The following is an 18,586-nucleotide window of genomic DNA, read 5'->3' on the forward strand; positions in this document are numbered from 1 at the left end:
TTATTATATGCCCTACCTTAACCATACACTTCACCCTGCCCTTGGGCTACCTAGGGCCTACCTTAGGGGTGCCTTACATGTAAGAAAAGGGAAGGTTTGGACCTGGCAAGTGGGTACACTTGCCAAGTCGAATTTACAGTTAAAACTGCACACACAAACACTGCAGTGGCAGGTCTGAGACATGATTATAGAGCTACTTATGTGGGTGGCACAACCAGTGCTGCAGGCCCAATAGTAGCATTTGATTTACAGGCCCTGGGCACCTCTAGTGCACTGTACTAGGGACTTACTAATAAATCAAATATGCCAATCGCGGATAAGCCAATTACATACACATTTTGTAAAGAAGCACTTGCACTTTAGCACTGGTTAGCAGTGGTAAAGTGCCCAAAGTAACAAAAACAGCAAAATCAGAGTCCGGCACACATCAACAACCTGGGAAACAGAGGAAAAAAGTTAAGGGAGATCACGTCAAGGATGAAAAGTCTAACAGCACCTAATTATCTGGGGTTGCAAGATAAGAGGGAGGTGCTTAGCTGGTCCAAATGTCCTTCCCTGCCTATGAAGACCACTTTGGCTGCCCTCCCCATTCCTGCTTCCCCATCTGTTGAGGTAATTCCCTTCTCCCAGGCACATCATTTGTGTTCAGCCCAGGTCACTTCACACCTCATCACGGCAGCCTGGCCAGGCTGCAAGAGGCTGGCCAATCAGAGAAGGGCACTACAGAGCTGAAGTTGGCAACTTTTTAGGTAGAGTTTAAAACTCTTTACCTGAACTAGTTATATTAAATCCGACAATTGTAAGTTGTGGGATTTATTATACCAATTAATTTGATACCAAACTTGAGGTATTTGACATGTAAGGGGACTTAGTTAATTAAAATAAAGTCTACCCATTTTGGCCTATGGAGGCCATTCACTACAGTGAGGGAAAAACACATTTGGCTAATTTACTTCACTAGGGCTTATACAACTATTTTATAAGGTCCCTGCTTATAGTTACATGGCACCCACCCGTAGGGGCACATAGAGCACACCTCAGGGGTGACTTATGTGTGAAAATAAGGTCGTTTAAGACTTTGGAAGTACTTTTAATTTCAAAGTCGAATTTGAATTTAACTTTAATTTAAAGCAGCCAGAAAGGCAGGCCTGCCTTTAAAAATGACCCTGGGTACCTACCTAGGGTACCTACCTACCGATGCTGGGGTCCCTAAACCTACATGCTCTACCATATACTAGGGACTTATAGGTAGGTTGACATAGCTAATTATAATTAGCCTAATTTGCATACTTATTTTATACAGAGCACAGGCCCTGGGACTGGTTAGCAGTACCCAGCGCACAATCAGAGTCAGGAAAACATCAGCAAAAAGTGAAAAATGGGTGCAAAAACTTAGGGGCCTCTGCAATCAGCCCTGTTTTCTCACAGCCCAACTGTTAGTCTGACCCAGACGTGTATTCAGTAGCCAGGCAGAGGCAGAGAATGGTTAAGCAAGAAAATGCCCACTTTCTTAAAGTGGCACTTTCAAATTTACAATCTAAAAAACAACTTTGGCAAAAGATGTATTTTTAAATGTTGAGTTCAGAGACCCCAAACTCCATATCCCTATCTGCTCCCACTGGAGAATTACACTTAAAAAGTACTTAAAGCCAATTCCCATGCTAATCTATGCGAGAGATAGGCCTTGCAATAGTGAAAAAATGAATTTTGCAGTATTTCACTATCAGGACATGTAAAACACACCAGTACATGTCCCACCTTTTAAATACACTTAACCCAGTCCATGGACCTGCCTTGGACCTGCCTTAGGGGTAACTTACACACAGCAAAGGTTGAACTGGCAGTTAAAAATGCACACACAGGAACTGCAGTGGCAGGTCTGAGACCTGTTTACAGGGCTACTCACGTGGATGGCACAATCAGTGCTGCAGGCCCACTAGTAGCATTTGATTTACAGTCCCTGGGCACCTAGGGTAATTTAACTAGGGACTTACTAATTCATCAAATATGGCAATCATGAATTAACCAATTACCAATACAGTTCAGACAGAGAGCATATGCACTTTAGCACTAGTTAGCAGTGGTAAAGTACCCAGAGTCCTAAAGCCAACAAAAACAGGTCAGAAAATAATAGGAGGAAGGAGGCAAAAGGTTTGGGTATGACCCTGCAAAACGGGCCAGGTCCAACAATGAACTAAAAAGTAAAGTATTGTTACAACAATTACAGAAGAGTAGAAGGGGTAGAAGTCAACAGAAGGATACCGAGGTGGTGGTAGGGTCCTCTCAGCCCCTCCCAGTCACCTGCAAGGGGGGCAAATAGATAATAGATGCCATCATTCCAAGGCACCAGATCAGTGGGTACAGGAATGTCTTCTCTTGCAAACCACTAATGGAGACAGACGTGCCCCAAGCGGATGTTCATTAGGCAGAGGAACACAATATAATAATACTAACAGACAGTCTAGGCCATACCAACAGTATCTAAAGACGGACTTTTCCAATGATTATTTCCAGGATCAGGGAAACTATTTTGACAATCAACACATTTTGACAGTTCCCTTGCCAGACTATGATTTTGGGGAATAGGGAAGCCCAAGAGGGGGCAAGGAAATGGTGGCCATTCCAATAGACTCAAAGGCTTCCTATGTTGAGACAACAGTAGATGGAGAAAAAGTGAAATTTCTGGTAGACACTGGAGCCACCAACTCCTCCATTTCCAAACAAACAGTCCCAAAAGAATCCCTCTCAGTTTGATACAATACATCTGTAGGATTCACCAATGTACCAGTTAAGAGTCCAATTTCTGCCCCCCGACTTACTCTATTAGTCTCATCACAGATAAACACTCACCAATAAATGTCCCCTAAACTAGTTAGGGATAGACTTGTTGACAAAGATGTATGCTGCCATCAGATGGACTATTTCTGGATTGCTCAGATAACACACCGTTTCACAGCGGATCCTTTCTTAGTGCCACTACCCTCTCTGATTATCTCATGGACACTATAAATGAAAATGTGTGGGCAAAGGATGACAATGATGTGGGCCACATGAACATTCCTTCTGTAACTATTACTGTAAAAGAAGGCACTGTCTTACCCAGAGTATCGCAATATAGGATATCCGAATAAGGACTACAATAAGTAATTGCTGACCTAATAACAAAAGGGGCTATGATAGAGATCCCAGGTTCACCATGTAATAGTCCTATACTACTGGTATTGAAAAAGGGGGAAGGGTCAGCGCAGGATAAAACGTGCTTTGTTATTGACCTGCGAAAAATTAACAAAATTGTACAACCTGAATGCCCCGTCCTGCCTAATATTTCTACAGTGCTTGTCAGTATCTCCGCCAATGCCACCTACATTTCTGGATTTGATCTGAAGAATGCATTTTCCACTATACCTTTACATGAAGATTCCTAATATTTATTTTCCTTCCATTTTGGGAATAGATCATATTGTTTCCAGAAAATTTCTCAAGGCTACACGGAGAGTCCTTCCATTTACTCCCAAGATTTGAAAACAGAGTTAGGCTACAATTATCCCCAAATTCTGTTTTAATACAGCACTTAAATTATATATTGGTTATAGGTACAGAGGAACAAGCATGTGAACAAGAGATCATTGCACTTTTACATTTTTTGGCACACAATGGACATAAGGTATCTCGCACTAAACTGCAATTTGCACAACAGGAGACTGACTATTTTGGCAGTGCTTAATTTGTAAATAAAAACGTGCCAGTTCCCAAAGCTTTCCACTGAGACACCAGCTGCTGAAATTAAATGTGCGAGCAGGGAATACTAAGGCAGCGTAATCCTGAAGCCATCTCAGGCCTCTCTAATCCATTTACAGACACTCCCTCCTCCTTCAGCTCGCTCTTGCAGCTTTCTCCCTTTGTGGCGCTTTTCCGTCTTTCTTTGTTCCATCTTTCCCATATGTGTCTTTTACTCACAGTAAATGTCTGATGCAGAAAAGTAAGTGCCGGCCCTGAAAAATAAGTGTCCCGCACCGAAAACCACCAGCTCAAATTGAACACTGTATTTAGGACACCTCCTGTCAAAGGGAAAAAGAGATTTGGCCCTAAAAGTATCAAAGTAATACAAAGTTTACCACGGCCAACCACACAGCTAGAAGTGCAAGCTTTCTCAGGCATGGCTGGATACTGTAGGCAATGGATTCCCAACTTCTATCTTCTTTCTAAACACCTGTTGACCTTTACATTGAAAGATACCCCACATCCCTTGCCATGGACAGACGAATACATTACAATTTTGTGCAAATTAAACAAGCTTTGTGGAACGCCCCTCCTTTAGGAATGCCAGACTATGCTAAAGGTTTGCACTTATTTGTGCACAAACACAATGGATGTGCATTGGGAGTTCTTGTCGAGCCTGCGGACCTACAGAAGCTTGACCTTGTGCCTATGAGATGGTCTCCTCTCACAGTACTCTGTTTGCTAGGCTGAAGGATGGTTCAGGAAATCCTTACAATGCCCCCATATTGTTTGTAGAGAAGGGTGCTTGTATTTGTCTTGTACAATGCTTGCTTATGTGAGGACATTTGTTGCATTGTACAATGCTTATTGAGGATACTTGCCGTGCAGACTTGCACTTGATGTGGTTTGAGGATCACCTGCTATAACGTGGAACACTAAGCTGATTCCAGAAGGACCTGGGGGAAAGGCACAAGCAGACTGCTTTTCACCGTTTCAGAGGGCGCAGCTAACTGGTATTTAAAATGCGCCCGTCCTGGGATCTCCACTTGCTGTAAAAGAGATTCTTCTGGCAGCATCGCGTCCGGACCTCCTGTCTTCAGCTCCTCGTCACAGAGCAATTCCAGTCTTCTTATTCAGCGCCACAACGCGTCCCTAAAAAACAAAAAGACAACACAAGACTTCAGTAAAGGTGGTAACGTGCAGCGCACACAGACTATGAACGCTCATACTTATCTGAATGAATATCTTGGTAGCATTTGTTCCTTGTCCTTTGGAAGCACCATTTCTTACTAAATACTATTCTAGTCCGCATTATTTTTTGATCTGTATTCTCTTGTGTGTGTTGATATTTCTCAGAGGTGTTCGAGCGCATTTCTTGTTAAAAGAGTGATTTTAGGACTTGAGATCCATAGTTAACCATTGACTGGCATAGTTATGTCACTAAACACAATATGTAAAATTCAGCTAATGAAACGCACATACCTCTGTTCTTTGCTAGTAAAAGATGTACATGCGTGTTTAAAAAGCTAATCTTACTGTGTTACTAGTATGCATTAACTCTAAAACAGTAGACAGTAAAACAGTTCAGAAAAGCTCTGGGGGTGACCCTGAAGTTCCATTGTGTATTCAAGGGTGTGGAATTCCTATAGCCTGACTCCCAGGACAGACTGTTTAGGGTCAAGGGCAACAAATACTTATAAGTGTTTGATCTAATTATGTTGGGGCACTAACACCCAGGCATTGTCAAGTAACTCGTTTTTGTCAATTGTCTATGATTTTAATGTTGCAATATTGTGCTATATTTGTCGCATTTGTCTCTGTACATTGTCCCTGATTTTAATGCTGTAGTATTGTGCTGTTTGTCGTATGAATTGTTGTCCAACCTACTAACTAAGCCCTCCGGTGGATCTCATTGAAAGTCCTGTCAACCAAGCCTTAGATAGGTGACGGGCACATGGGGGGTGAGGTTGATACATTATATGTGGACATAGCGGGTGACACTACCTTTCTTTGCAGGACCACCCAACTGTCTTAGAGGCTATAGGGAGTGAGGGAGCACCACAAGTGGGAAAGGGGATCAACACAGGTAGCTATGTTCCTTCTATATGACTAGAGAGTAGCTGTTAATACACCTCATGGTTAAAATAGATATTAAGCAGACACAGTTAATTACAGGAAGAGCTCAGGATTATAAGAACTAAACCTTACTTGCTACGATTGCCATCCAACAACCAGCAGGAAACTTTCATCTCCCTCTTTCTTTCTCTCTCTCTCACAATACCCTTTCCCCCAGTCTGTCTCAGTACTGGTCATGTGAATTTCTTGACCCGGGGCAAACTAGCTAGAGCTTAACAGTTGTGACACAAAATCAAGGAGATAAGAAAATACCCTATACCTATTTTTCATTGATAATGGATGCAGTCAAGGGACTTCCCGAACTGTCTTAGATCTGTTGCTGCTGCAGCCGCCATTTTGAAACAAACCAAACCACTTATATTGAGATGGACACACCACACATTTAAATGTGCCACGAACTGTAGATGTATTAGTGATTGAAACACAGACAGAACACTTGACCAATGCAATGCTAACACAATATGAATTGTGCCTATTCAGTCCTCATGTGAAAGAAAATACATGGATGTAACATTACCAACCCTGCTGCTCCATTACCTATTTAACATAATGTCTCCGATATTGAGTCCATGATTGTGTATTGACCAAACAAGAACAGACAGAGGGGTGTATAGATCTACCAGATACCCCACTGAGGGAAAGAGATGGAGACCTTTGGATAAATGGTTCATGTTTTAAGTTCAAAAATGGTTCAACAATGGATGATTATGCTGTAACAACGTTGCACACTCTGGTAGAAACATGTAAATTGACAGAAATGTCTACCCAAGTGGCAGACTTTATAATACTGACCATGGCTTGTGAACTGAGTGCAGGACTTATCAGTCAGTATTTACATTGATAGTCAATATGCATTTAGGATATCTCACAACTTTGGGGCATTTTGTGCAGAACAAGGGTCCAAACGTACAAAAATAAAACATGGAAGACAGGTTACCAGATTATTACATGCTCTAGCCCTCCCAAAGAAATTAGCCATTGTGAACTGTAGTGCCCACAAGAAGGTAAGAGATTTTGTAGGAAAAGGTAATGCCTTTGCTGATATGACTGTTGAAGAGACTGCTCAAGGGCAATTTAATTTGACCTATGTATCACAGAACAGGGAAACTGAGAGGCTAGATTTCACTGAGAAAGGCCTTGAGGAACTTCAACAACAGGCTACAGAGGAAGAGTGGGCCATATGGCACCAGACTGGCGTTTTATTGAATGGCTGTTGAAAGAATGGGCAGGGCATGCAATACATGCTTCCTGATGCAGTGCTGCGTCCTATAGTATTGATGGTACACAGGCCTGCCCATGTGCGATACAATGCAATTGTAAACACAGCAAGTAAACACTTGAAGAATGGTAAACTGAGGAAGGTAAATTAACAAGTGTGCAAGAACTGTATGACCTGTGTGCAAAACAATGTGGCTAAAGGCACCCCATCCCTTCCGGACATTTTGCACCTGCTGAAATACCGTTTGAGCATCTCCAGATGGATTTTGTTGAGATGCCTCCTTCCAATAAATACCAATACATCCTTACAGTGGTCTGCCTTTTCAGCAAGTGCATAAAAGGGGATCCCATAAAAAAGAATGATGACCTCACCACTGCCAAATGTTCACTGAAGGAACTGTTACCACGATTTGGCCTGCCTAATTTACTGCCCAATGACAATGGGGTCTATTTGCTGAATAAGACAATGAAGTGGGTCAGAAAAGCTCTGGGGGTGACCCAGAAGTTCCATTGTGTATTCAAGGGTGTGGAATTCCTATAGCCTGACTCCCAGGACAGACTGTTTTGGGTCAAGGGCAACAAGTTCATATCTTATTTTGTCCTTGGGACTAGTACAACCAACCTCCTGCATCACAAATGCTTTGGCTGCCACTTTACAGTACAGCATTATGGATCAGGAAAGGGCATTGTCTGCAGTTGAGATAATATTTGTGTCTATATGATAATGTTGTTTGAACTTGTATTTATGGTTCATTAATGCAAAGCCTTTATTGTTAGGGGGAGTAGGTATGGAAACGTTGTAAGCTCGGACTGCAGCACTGACAGCGGTCCAAGTATAAAAATGTGTACCCACGTTTGCCAAGTCTAACATTATGAGGCTACGTATAATGCTCCTTGAAAGCTCTCTTATTACATGCAAATATCTGCAAAAGCTTGAAAGCAAGATTGATGAGTCTTTGCTACCAAATTAAATGTTCACAAAAAATGCCTCTAAAAATAAATGTTTTGCTTAACTAATATGAAATTCTAGATACATGCTAGTATTTCCAAAACTATTCACAATGGAATAATCGGTGCAACCAGCTTCAACTGATTATAGGAAACATGAAAATAAACGATCATTGGCAAAGCCAATAGGTATGACACTGGTGGGAAGCCTTTTGGTTTTATCAATGCATGCCTTGTTTTGGCAAGTTTTTTGTAAAACTTTATTGATTAGGGAGATGCCAGGTGCTCACCATTATAACAAACATTGGCAAAAAGCAACAATATTTTTTGGTCTCCAAATGTACGCACTTCCACAGTAGTCTCTGGCACTGAACAAAAACACTTTGTGTGCTGATATGCTTCTTGTGAACGAACAGAATGCTGTCGCTCACAGTGAAGGCAGTCTTTAGATAGGTCTTAGTTAATTCAAGACTTAATTAGGTGCCCAATCCTTAAATAAAATCATAAAAGTGCACCCATGATATATGCCTTTGAATTAGTACAGATTTCTTTCAGAAAATCACAATTAATTTACAGAAGTAGGCCAGGAATTCGTACTCCCCGAAAATATTTGGGAACTGCATTTGAGCACGAGCAAATATGCATGTGTACATTTGCTCATGCGAAAATGTGTTGAGCGTTTACAAGTTCACTTTCCCTCCAACCACTATTTTCCCAACCATGGAAGAAATGTTATTTCTGCTCCTGTCAGGAGTAAATTTACAACTTTCTCAGTATGGGAAAAGATTAGAGAAGAGCTGGTGAAAACTCCTAAAACCTGCAGGTTAGTAGGTGTATTCTAACCCTGAAACTATTGCTTAACGCTTCCACCAGCCCCAGTATGTAGATCTGTGGAAAGGTGGCAAAATGTGGGAACTGCTAGAATTCTAACACTACTATAGTATGAGCCCGGTCATAACCAGAGAGGCGATTATCAGAGTTCTTAAATAGAGAAATTGCTGCCATAATTTATCACTGTACTACATGGCGCAAAAAGGACAAGTGGATTTTTTGCAGGACAGGAAGATTTATGAAACAACCTGTCCCAAGGACAAGTAGATATTTTATTAAATTCCACATCCCTGTGTATACCACCCCCAATCCGCAGGTGCCATTACGATATGAAACGTGGATCTAAATAACAAAATCGCCGTTATAAGGTTGCGCATGAAACCTGATTCCATCACAAGACTGAGTCCCAATGAAACTGTCACAAGCAGGCCAATTGCAAGCTGGGGGGTGCCACCAATGACATTACCAACAGATGTCACTGTTTGTTTATAGACTATTACATACAGCTGATGAACACAGTCTCTGCCTTCCATGCACAGGGGAAGATCGCACTACCTGAGCCCTAACAAGGTACTTGACATGACCTGCGGCTGGGGGAGAGGGTAATGGTGAAGAACTTCTTGTGAAACAACTGCCTGCAGAAACAGGGGAAAGGCCCAGTAAGGGTTCTTTTGACAATGACCACTGGAGTAAAGTGCACCGACTACAAGAACTGGATTCATGTCTCACATGTGAAGAGGGCGCCACCTCCAGTACCACCCAGCAATCCCAGCAACAATGACGCTGAACACGAGGATCCTTCGCTGCCCCTTCCATAGACTCTCAAGGAAGAAGAGCCTTGCTACAACTTCTGCCCTAGGAAATGATAAGTCCATCTTCTGTACCCAACCAACAGATTTTCTATTGGACTCAGAGCTGCAACATACTAGTGGCCTCTCACAGCCTTCTGAAACAGATGAAAGAAATGTCCTTAATGGTGCTAATGGTGCCAGCGGCTCTGCTCTTGCAGTGTAGCATCCCAGGAGGAAAGACAAATAATCTTTCAAATAGCACAAGAGTGTTTATTCAAGAAAGGAATAGCCTGCTATCCCATCCATTCGACAAAGGCACTGTGGACTACCCACCACATGTCTACAGTAAACTGGACATGTGTTAAACCCCCAAATTTAAAAAATACAGTAGAAGGTGAATTTGGTTTTGCATATACTGGTCCCTGTCTTTACAACCATATACCACAGGGACAGGGATATCCAGCCTGTGAACATGATAGATATTGCAATTTTATATATTTGTATAAAGAAAATGTGACTTTAACATAAGTATACAGTGGGCTGACAAGAGTAACCAAGAAAGCAGAGGAATATCTAACTTCTTATCCAATAGCAAAAATGAATACCACATATTTGATGTACAATTGTTCAGGAACGTTACATAAGAGCTCTGAACTAAGAACAACTATAGATAATATAACAACAAGTACTACATATATGTCAGTAAACGCCTACCTTGCATATGATTAACGCAAGGCGGGTTGCCGCATCCAAAAAATGACGCACACAGCGGAATTTTGTCATCCACGGACTCACAACATTCAACAATTATTGACAATATGGACAGCACCTAGAACATTACAACCTATCCTATGCTTGTGTTGTTGCGTTCTTCCCTGCTGGAGCATTGGGAGCACATTACACCAATTTTCTTACGAGAAGGATATTTGGTGGCATATTTATACTCCGTCTACGATGAATGTGCGTAAACATTTTTGACGCACATTCAGAGAAAACGTTGCCCTGTATTGAAACTTTGACGACCGAGTCCGTGGATGACAAAATTCCGCTGTGTGCGTCATTTTTTGGATGCGGCAACCCGCCTTGCGTTAATCATATGCAAGGTAGGCGTTCTCGTCCAAAAAATTACTTAAACGGCTGTGCGTCGTATTTATGCTTTCGGGCAAAAATGACGCACGGCAGGGAGACGGAGATGGAAAATGGCGCACAGCCCGATTTGCGTAAAAAATTAACGCCTGGGTCAGGTCTGGCGTTAAAATGGGGCAAACACACCTGTATTTAATCAGAACACACAGAAGCAACAGCAGAGCAGCAGAGCAGCAACAGGGAGACATGGAGGTGTTTCTAATCCAGCGTGCACGCAGAGCCCAGCAGCAACAACAGCTGCCACAACAACACCAGCAGGGACCCCAAAGGCAGCGCAGAAGGCAGGAGAGGATATTCCGCCCCAGAACAACCCTTCATGGCCTCAGGGAACACAACATCATCCAGAGGTACAGGTTGAACTGGCAGGCCGTTCAGCAGCTGCTGAGCAACATTGAACCGCAGTTGGCACCCACTTTGCGGACACCCGCACCATCCCGACAGAAACCAAGCTGCTTGCCGTACTTCACATGCTGGCAAGTGGCTCTTTTCAAACAACTGGTGCCCTGGTTGCCGGAATATCACAAACATCATTCTCCGCCTTTTTGCCCAAAGTACTGGATGCCATCATTGGACTTACACCCGCCACATCTGCTTCCCTAACACACTGCAGAAGCAGCAGGAAACAAAACAGGGGTTCTACCTCATCAGTGGCTTCCCACATGTCCTTGGTGCAATCAACTGCACACATGTACGCCTTGTGCCACCTGCTGCAACTGAACACCTCTACCGAAACAGGAAGCACACACATTCCATCAACGTGCAGGCCATTGTCGATCACCAGGCATTGATCACCTACATCATGGCTAAATATCCTGGGGAGTGTACATGACTCCTTCATCTTCCGTCACTGCACTATCAATGAACACTTCCAGGATGGACGGTATGGCAATGGACTACTTGTTGGTAAGTACAAAAACCTACTTATATACACACTGCACAGCAACCCTCTAGGACACACAACACATACACCACAACAGCAACATGTGAACAGGAACACACTGAGGTCGTGACATCGCTAGCCATGTTTCCTAGGTAGGCAGTGAACCTGTCACACATCTGAAATTACTGTACAGCTTAATGTTAAGACTTCAAAGATCACAACGTGTGGAGTGTGTTGCCTAAGTGTCACCTTGCAAAATGTAAGTGTCCCAATGACGTTTACATTAATCCATTGCATAAGTCTAAAGGTATTGGATGTCCAGGGTACATTGATTTGAACGTGTTAACAACACTGTCAATTTTAACCTGTGTATGGAACTATCATCTCACCCTCAGTGAAGACACAGGGACAACTGTATTACAAGTCACAATGCTAGGGAGGGCACACTGTACTGCAAATCCCAAAACATATTGCTGACAAACGGTCAGCAGGCAAACACTCGTTCAGCCAAGGAAACAACACAATGCAGATGGTACATCCTACAAGCCTAAGAAGGAACACTATAATACAAAATAGTCACAGACAACACAAGACAACTACTGCCATGCAAGGTCTTTTCAATATGGCCAGCTACATCAACATGATCCCATTCATTTTCTCTTGCAGCTGATCAGGGGTATGGCATCCAGCCATGGATAATGACACCTAATGGCAACCCGAGTACTGCTGCAGAGGGTGCCTACAACGATGCACATAGGAGGACACGCAGCATAGTCGAGAGGACCTTAGGCATCCTCAAGTCAAGGTTCCGGTGCCTCGACATCACTAGGGGTAGCCTCCTATATTCCCCAGAGATGGTCTGTAAGATCATCCTAACATGTGCTATTCTGCACAACATTTGCATCAAAAGAAACATTCCCCTCCTGGAACCAGAGCCACACATGCCTGAAGAGGAGGAAGAGGAGGATGCTGGCCTGAAACATGAGGGGGAACTACAGAACACGGCCGCTGGTATACGCAGGCGGCAACATATCATCAACAATTTCTTTTAAATATAATCACCTTCACCACTTTAGTTAACTAATTTAAATAAACACCTATAATAATCACCATATCATGGTCTGGCTAATCATTTTTGCACACCTTCATCTCTACTTATCAGAATAAGAGTGTTGCCTCATGGAGCATTGCTGAGATACTGATTAGGACACTGAAAATCCCAGAGCAATTGTGATGCCTAACATTCAATGGTCACATACACACACACTGTAAATGACATCTATCGTGTATATTTCTCCTTTGAAGGCCAATAGCAGAGGACCACACCTATTTCACACACATGTTGAAATCAAGGTCCAACGCAGCATATGGCACACAACTAAGACTCCATCACTCAATAAGGGGAAAACAAGCCTCATACATGAGGCAGTCGATGTGCTTTTGCATCAGTAACAGGAATGTCTGACCAGACCCTTGACAGCAGTAAGTCCAACTGCATCCAATATTTGCAATGACTATCTGTGACTAGAGTTCCATGGAAGCAGAACATAGACAGCACAAGTGCCACTCATATGAGCAGCATTGCACACATGACATTCCATGTACATGTCAGCCCATTTCCCAACTCCTGACACACCCATGCACCTGGTCACAACCCACCTGTCTGAAGAGGTCCCTGGAATACTAAGATGTGTACCCTGATATTACCTCCTCTACACACACAGACTAACAATAGCAATCCAGTGTGCTACACCCTATGGTATGCCATTGTCATAGAACATCTGACTGCATGGACGTCAGGTTAATTTATACACAGTCCACTAGTTTCTACGCCCTGTTAGCACCTGTAGATTGCTTCCCGTGTGAAAAAGTATGTTGGCCCTTAGAATGCAAATCTCACCTACAGGACTGGTGAGAAACTGATGCAGCCCACACCTGTGATCACCTCCATGCACACCACCCATTTCACCCAGCACTGCCCCTGCTGATGCCTGGAACACCATAGGAGTTGCCATTTTGTCAAATACACCGTTAGGCGTTGATACTAATTAAGCCATGCAACACAGCCCTTGGGTTAATTTGTCACCTTCAAAAACACAGGACATACACAGTTTGACATGTCAGCTGTCTAGTTCATCCTCCAAACAGTCTGAGTCAGACCACTGATTATGTAACTTGTCAAATTGCTAGATCCTGAATCACCCTGCATTCTGTCAGCCTGACTGGCATCTGTCTGTGCGTCACACTAAAGTATCCCTGTGTCTACATATGTACCACACTTGCTTTAGCAAACCTATCATTCATCAGGGGGTATTGGGCATGGGCTTCTTCAATGTATACCCAAATACATTGTATAGCATCATCTGCATTTTAACTGTAGCATTTGAGTAAAATCCTCTAGGAAAAGCTAAATTCACGGCCCATCCCTTGCCTGGGTCTCATTTATGCATGAATGACAAAGTGTGACAGTGTCCCAGGGCCGTGTGCAGGGATTGGGTATGGGGCATTCAGCAGAACGAGCAACCTCTGATAATGTCCATGAAAAATCCACACATGTCAGGACCATGACAGTTCACACACAGAATCACAGTGCTCACAACATTTTGATGGGCTGTGTGTGGTTGATAGCTGCGAGAATAATCAGCACAGAGGCTATGATGTTCCCAGATGCAGTGGGAATTGCAGAGGCTAACCTGTGTACAAATGTTGTAATGACACCTGCCGGAACATGACACCTGAGACATTATCTCACTCAGCACACCAAGGTTGCCCTGTTGACTTTCTCATTACACGTCTTTAGTGACAGGGTGGGACCATCCCCATGTAGGTTCACATGTCCTCATCCACTTTACTCACATTGATCAACCAAGGATACTCAGTAGATACAGGAATAGCTGCCACTGACTCATGATGAGTCCTGAACCGAACTGTGACAAATTACACCCCAAACTATATACAGGATCATCATTGGACCACACACATGAACAAGACACCAAAGTGCAATTGATCACTGGAAATATGTGAACACGTGCTGTCTTGTATGCTGGTCCACCACAGCCACTTGATAGTTGTGGCTCACTTCTATGGCCTCAACTGTGGTGTCATCATACATTTGAGATTCACCCTTGTCTGTCTGCGCAAACAACATGGTACCCACTTTCTCAATGCATGTGCATGACTCACTAGTGCCTAGGAAGCTGTTACCAAAACTCTAGGACATAGGATGTTGAAAATGTGGACCATTGACATGAACAAGCATCTGCCATCTATCTGGTGCATGCTTTGTCACATGTGGTGTCTACGTTACCCTAAATCTTGGAAGTCCACATTACGGATGTTGCTACATGTATGACTAACAAATGTCCTCTCTCAGTTCCACAATGACTTGCATCTAAGGATTGGACACATGGACCTCACATTCATACAAGCGTATGTGCAATAATGCTTCATGTGATACACACACACTTGGTCAACAAATACATTAGTTGCCAAAGCACACACTTTGAGCCAAAGGCATTTAGGTATTGTACATATGTACGTCACATTGCTATCCTCTCCTTATGCCAAACATGCCCAATTTGTGCAACACATATATGTAGGCCACACTTATGACCATCTATTGCATCAGCCAACCGTAAAAATACTGTGAAGGGAGTAGCGGATCATTGTCCGCTGCAATATGATGTCACACATGTGAACATACAACATCAACACCATAGTGTGTTCAATCAGCCTATCTCTGATGTGTCCCAAATGTAACATAACAAAAAAACTGAAAAATTGCCCAAAACCAGTTAATGCACTGAAATTTTGATGTTCCTATCGTTAAGCGTCATTTTTTGCCCACCAATACTGTATTTGCGTCATTTTTTTTACGCACAGGAGTGAATATTAGGCCGCATCCAGATATTTGTACAGGCCATGTACTATTATTTGGATGCGGGCTACTTTTCACTCCTGTGCGTAAAAAAAAATGACGCAAATACAGTATTGGTGGACAAAAAATGACGCATAACGTGAAAAAGGGCAGACATTTCATACAGGAAGTGATGTAATAGGATATTCTGTTTACAGATCATGTACAGTGGGTGTACTTTCACTTTCACTTTGCAGTCTATGATTCTTCTAGACTGTGTGGCTGTGTAGAGAGTGGTGTCCTGAGATTTTGTGCTTTTTTGTCCTGTGTGCTATCTGTATTGTCCATTTGTGAAATAAATATTGTTGGTGTATACTGTACTACTGTATTTTGTGTACATTTGTCCATTAACCTAGTGTTTTTGTTGTTTGTGGGAGTCTGTTGTGGGTAGTGTTAGTTTGCGGATAGTTGGTCTCTTTTAGTGGTTACGTTTACTTTTCATCTATATTTGTACCCCTACTTTCCCCCTTTTCCCCTTTCTATTTCTTTTACCCCTATTCCCTTTCACCTTTCCACTATGTCTGGTAGGCCACGTCTTGGCAGGATGGGTGAAGAGGAGTTGGGGGGTTCATATGGCTTGTGTGCCATTTCTTGCCACTCATGATCGAGGCAGGGGGCAGGGTGATACAGGGGTATCCAACAGCGGCGCGCAGAATCCGTTGGGGAAAGGTGCTGCATCACCTGCAGCGTGTGTATGCCAGCCAGAGGAGTGACCACCAGCTGAAGCACCGGTGGGCTGACCTCATCACCAGGGAGCAGGATCTCTTGGACCACCTGGCAATCATGATTGGTGGCACTGTTGGTGAGTTCTAATCATGTAAATGTGCACGATTAAATGCTCTGTAGTGACATAAGAGGATTTGTACTATGTCTGCCAGCTAACTTGCTGACTGTGTGTAATGCTGGGGAAACATACAGGGATAATTGATTCACTATGGTAAGGATCACAATTGCTAGCTGTCAGGTAGCATGTGCTCAGCAAACTTACAGGATACTTTTCCACGACGTAAATTGGTGGGGCCTTTGTGTCAGACAACCAAACAAAATAGGAGCCAATCATGTCTATATCGGGTACCATTGACAGAGAAGTAAAGATGTACCAACATATTGGCTAACTTTGTTGACGCAATAGCTAGACTGACTTTAGAATCACTACATGATGTAGAAAATGAGTGCTGCCTTCACGTCAATTGATAATAGCAAAGTGGCTCAGACATATGTCTTGTGTGAGTCTGGTGAGTGTGGAAGGAAAGCGTTCACGGAAGTACTATGAATGTTTGGGATTATTGTGTTCCTTGATCTTTTTGGATACATGTCAGATCTGGATTTGAAAACATCGTGAAAAGGTGTAAGGTGCCCTCAGCTAACATCTTAGAATGTTTGTTGGAGTTAGTTGTGCCACATTCCAAATATGGATGGCAGTCCAAAGGTATGCACATGGCTTCACATCTCTATGGTTGGTGCAAATCACCATAGCTGGGCCACATCAATTGAATCAAATGTAACAACAGGAGGGCTTACAAAAGTCCCTGCCCCTCCCTCTGTACATTGTACCTATGTGTAATAAATGTGTCATGGCCACAAGGCATGTTTGACTGGTAATGCAGTCCTCAAGTAGCCAGGCTTTGGATGTCTCTCTTGGATGCACATGATGAGACGATTACACTCCATATTTTTTTCTGGTCACAAATTACGGGGCATGTTTGCAACCACATGATAGTTAGGGCCAATGTATGTGTGCAGATATGTGTGTAACTGTCACAGGAGACCCATGCTATGTACAAGTTGGCCGTGATATATCAGATGCAGTATCATCATGTCTGAATGGCTGCCATTTCCTTATTCAACCTAAACTTTGTATATGTTTATGAAATTGTTGCTCTGTGCACAGATTTTGAGCACATTTCTTCCTCCCATGCCTTACAGGTGGACTGGCACCCTACACTGTGGGGGAGGTGGCGACATTTGAGGACCCCGACCACTCCAGTAAGTGTTGATATGTCTGTTATGTGTTGTGTTTGCTGTTTATGGACTCGTGTGTGTTGAACGCATAGCAAGGTGTGATGAGTTGGCCAATCATTTCTCTTGTTCCATGAGTGGGATTTCAGTTTCTCACATGTTTTGAGTTGGCCAATGCGTATCCAATGGTATTATGTAGGGACTGTAGGCCATTCCTGTAGGCCCCACTGTGAGTACTGGGGTTAGTCATGTGGATGACACTTGTATCAACAAGAGTCACACTGGAAGTCAGCTCAGATTTAGTCAGCCTGTCAGACCCACATTCTCCAAGATTGGTACAGTAAATTGCTTTCCAATGGACTTCTGCTTCCCTATTTACCAATGTAATTATGAAACTGTAGGTAGAACCTCCTAGCAGCATGTACTTCCACATGTAGTGCTACAAGTATGTGGAACTTGAGTGCATGGGTGTCCTTGCAACTCTGTGTCTGATGTAAGTCAGGCCTTACTGGAAGTATATGTTGTGTACCAAGTTCTGCATTTCCTGACATGTGTGGCCCTATGATTGCTCTAGGGTTTGCTGACTCCTAATTGTTGATAGTCCTTACCTGTGTTGTGTGTGTAGAGCCAAACACGTGTGGAGTTTTCTATACACTCCTCGGTGTACATGTTGTTGGAAACTGATAGTTGTTTATCCACACCCCCACCCTCAAACACGGGCATGGGTTTGTGAATGGGGTACCTAGTACTGATGCTACCAGTATGTTACACATACATGTGAATAAGTAACTGTTTGGTTGGAACCTAGTATACACACTCAGGTATGGCACTTGGTACTATACTGGCAAGTCCAGTTACAACTTGCAGACCATGTGGCTTTAGTTTTGCATTCCGTACACTGACATTTGAAGGCCAGGTCTTGGCGGAGGATATGCAGCATGATTCTTAGCTGATAACTGGCAGAACTCAGATGGCAAGTCAAAGCCAGTTGTTACCCATCTTGTAGGTTATGGATGTGCTATGTGTGATGTGACCTTTGTA

Source organism: Pleurodeles waltl, chromosome 4_1, assembly GCF_031143425.1.
Source record: "Pleurodeles waltl isolate 20211129_DDA chromosome 4_1, aPleWal1.hap1.20221129, whole genome shotgun sequence".
In the NCBI taxonomy this organism is placed as follows: domain Eukaryota; kingdom Metazoa; phylum Chordata; class Amphibia; order Caudata; family Salamandridae; genus Pleurodeles; species Pleurodeles waltl.